Source organism: Lagopus leucura, unplaced genomic scaffold (assembly GCF_019238085.1).
Source record: "Lagopus leucura isolate 7727_CA_CO unplaced genomic scaffold, USGS_WTPT01 Super-Scaffold_100004, whole genome shotgun sequence".
In the NCBI taxonomy this organism is placed as follows: Eukaryota; Metazoa; Chordata; class Aves; order Galliformes; family Phasianidae; genus Lagopus; species Lagopus leucura.
The window spans coordinates 20,710,192-20,713,992 of record NW_024962264.1 but is presented as its reverse complement, the minus strand read 5'-3'; the positions used below and the strand labels follow the sequence as shown (position 1 = coordinate 20,713,992).

Sequence of the window (3,801 nt, the reverse complement as noted above, 5' to 3'; positions counted from 1 at the left end):
CGTGCTTTTCTGCTGCTAATGAAAAGAATCTACTTTTTATATGAACAGTTATAAATGCCAATGAACTTTTGCTTCTTTTGCTGTTTGGCAGGGTAACTAATTTTCTTTGACATGTTTCATTTCTGGGCTTTGTATGGGAAGTGTTGAGTCGCAACCTGAACCGCAGATTGATCACCTGAGACAAGGACTGAGTCAGCCATGGGAGCACAGGTGAAGGCAATTCAGAAGAGGTGGAGCCTGGCTGCACCTTTCCTAGACCCCATTTAAGGGCTGACCCCTAGTAGGGCAGGATCTTTTCCTGGAGATCTCTCCTTTTGGAGTTTTTGACTGTAAGCCTAGGACGGGGGTGAGCATTTCATTTTTGTTACACTTTTTCCACCACAGTAGTCTTTCTAACCATAAGCCTGTGTACGTTTGTTAATTGTACAGAGGTTAACTATTTTGTGCTAGTGGGAATGCAGAAATATATGCAGTATCTTTTATCCGTGCAGTTTGGGATGGGAGAAGGCTCAGTTGCTCAACTGGAATAGTATCAATTGACTAAATGTATGAAGTCTGAGTTATGAAAACGTTTTTTTTTTTCTTGATGCTTGGAAGATGGCTGTAGCATATTTTTCACCACTGAAGCGTATTTGAGATGTGAGAAACATTAACAATGAGGAGAGCTTTAGGTCAGGATCACTCTGCATCATAGATGGCATTATCTTCTGATTTAGCTGGGCTGAAAACTGCTGGAAAATAATCCTTTTTGTGCCCTTGTCAGTGGCTTTGGCCTAGAGTAATAGCAAATCAGCTTTACCTGAGTCAGATAATCATTACAAAATGAATTTTTTTCTGAACTCTCAGAAGTCATTGAGAGGAAAATAAATTTGATAGGCATGATGAATATTATTTTAAGTTAAAGCTTATACAAAATACTAAATGCTGCTGATAATTGAGCAACTCTGTGCAACTGTAAATTAGCTGCTCAACTTGAAAGGAAAAAGAGGAAAAAAAAAAAAAAAAAAGGTGATTACTGAAAGCACTTTTTCCCCTTAGAAAACTTGCTGCTCTCTTCTTCCTTAGCATTCAGAAGGGGCATTCAGTTAATCATACTGAGGTCTCTCCCTTAGCGCTGCAGTAGCTGATTACCCAGCAGGAGGTGCAGTTCCAGCAGGGTAAGTCAGAATGGTGTTGGTCGTTCCCTGGGGAGGGACATCCTGTAAAAACACCAAGGTTGAGAACTGTCATATTCACAGCAGTAGGTGCATTTTCCTCAGAAATTAATGGAGCGAGCTGGGCAAAAATGTTTTTAAACTACATCTTCCCTAGAGTAAGATGCAAATTCAAAGATCTTTTGAAGCACTGGAATGAAAGTTGAAGATAAGACTTTTTAGTTTTTGACATTGATGATATAGGCAACACTTGCACTGCGAATATTCAATTGAAATGGAGGATAAGTGGGGCAGATGTTATTCAAGCAGGTCCCAAATACAGTCCTAACTATTTCAGAGCTGGCTTAACTAAGCTGCTTTTAATTATGCTTACTGCAAAATTCTTAATAGAGATTTCCTTCCTTCAGATTGTTATGAATTGATTAGCAGTGCTAGATGCTTTTCTTAAAACAAGGATTTAAAGGAATCTTGTCATCAAGACTCTCAATCAACAAAAGATGGTTTAAAAAGGAATGAAGCTTTCAGAAACAGTTGTTTTTTTGTTTTTTTTGTTTTTTTTTTTCTTTTTCAGTGGCAGTTCATTTGCTGCTCAGCAGCAAGCAAGGATTTTGGGCTGCTTTCTCTATTGTTGACAATGGAACACAAAATGGTCTGTTTACAGAAAGATTTTACAGGAATTTTTTCAAGCACCTTTCAGTATCATGTTTATTCTGTCCTCTTGAACAAAGGCATGAGAAGAGCCTGATTTTAATTCATGATTTATGCTGATTCCTTGCTTCTAGAGCAAGATTAATCATCTAGGATTGACTCAGATTATGTAAGACCTGAATGACCCCTATCTTGAGTTCCCTCTAGCACTTGTTTTCAGCTTGTGTGGGTTTCCCCACTTTGCTTTGCTCCATCCTGGTGTCACGTTTTTGCCCTTCTAGTTTGATTTCTGTGTAAGCTCTTACACTGTGTCTTTTACTACAGGATTTTAAGAACATGAATGGCCAGATTTGAAGTCTGCCTTGCTTGATGTACTGCCTCTGTCTGCTCTGAACAAGAGACCTAAATAGGAGTTGGAAAAAAAAAAAAAAATCTTCCTAATTTTTTGTTAGCCTTCAGAAGTATCTAGCTTAAGGGCATCCAGAAGTGAAACTGTGTCACTATATCCTATGAAGTGTACACAGTCAGTTTTCATTTCTTCTTCAACCCAAAGGCCCCAGTAACATTGAGAATTCACTTCCTAAACGAAAATTTCAAATGTCACTGAAAGTGTGTGGAGACAAAGATTAGCAGAACTCGATTGTAATTTATGCAGATTTTTGTTGCCTCCATCCACTAATTGTTAAGTCAATACTATTACAAAACTGAATCTATAGTTGAGTCAATGACCTTTAAAATCATTCTAGCATAATCTATAGATCACTCATTTTCATCAAATATTACTCACAATTTCACTTGTTTCCATTTTTGTAGGAGTATTTCCACTTGTCTGTTTAATGCATATATGTATCTGATGAGCTGTAAAACATACCTTTACTGTAAGGTATACTTTTAAATTGCTTGCTTCTTTTTGTGTGTTGATATCTGTAATAAAACATGTCACATTGGTAGAAATCTGTGTTGAATCTGAGATGGCAAATGTGAAAGGTGACATCAATTAGGAGTTTTGTGTCCCCAAACAATACATAAATAGTGGTATCATAGCTTTAGAAGTCAAGTGACAAGGCCTTCATTGTTTTTTGATAGCACCCAGTTGTTCATGAACATATGGGAAGGCTTGTTCATAAAAATTTCTTTTCCTTGTCATCTTAATTCTACCAGATTGTAAATTATGCAGCTAGAACAAGTTAGAGTTAACTCTCTATTTCCAGACACTCTGAGATGATGTTGTTGTTGTTATTCTGTGGAGGCATTAATCTAGGAGGTTTCTAGGACATTTCTTCAGACATTCACATTTCTTCATGACTTCAGACATTTTTGTAAGTAAATTCATTGTATACTTCCAGCAACATCCTAAGGATAAGTATACTTTAAAATGCAGAGTGAATTAACATGTGACTGATATGTTGAAACAAAGAAATGGTAGTAGGTGAGAAATCTCAAGTACCTAAATGTCCAACTTGCATAAAGATACAAGCCCAAATCAGAACTCTGGATAGAAAACTGTCTGGGCTCTGACTTGCTATATTTTGCAATGCAAACCTGACCCAAAATTTGTATTCAGTGTTCATTTCTTTTAACGGTTTTCAATTATTCTGATTTCAATTGTGCATTAAATTGTGTTAAAATCTTCACGTATTACATGTGCACATCTACACAGATCCTGATGGTAGAGGAATACACCCTCCCCAGCACCAACGCCCTTTACTGTATTGCAGTGTTTAAATTTAGGTATTTGAGGCTCCCACTAGACAACAAGTTATTAAAACATCTGCCTTCCAATAAGGCATTCTGTTCTTTGCCATTCCACATGTCCTTTTCTACTTCACCAGGCAAAATTGCCCAATCTAAATTTCAGCTCAAGTGTTTGATGGCTTTCACGCTGAGCTCAAACTGTTAGTGCTTCCCTGAGAGAATAGAATTGAAGCGAGATTTAATCTAAAATAACAAAATAGAATAAAAGTTTTACATATAAATAAGTAATGCCCTGTATATTTTT

At 36.9% G+C, this 3,801-nt stretch overlaps 1 long non-coding RNA gene across 1 annotated transcript; it reads left to right on the top strand.

Moving 5' to 3' along the window:
• The first annotated feature begins 302 nt into the window (after positions 1–302).
• On the top strand, positions 303–2,486 carry LOC122180511. The gene is made up of 3 exons (XR_006179120.1): positions 303–346; positions 1,113–1,157; positions 2,127–2,486. It is a non-coding gene; the product is annotated as an uncharacterized LOC122180511 (long non-coding RNA).
• Positions 2,487–3,801: the final 1,315 nt, after the last annotated feature.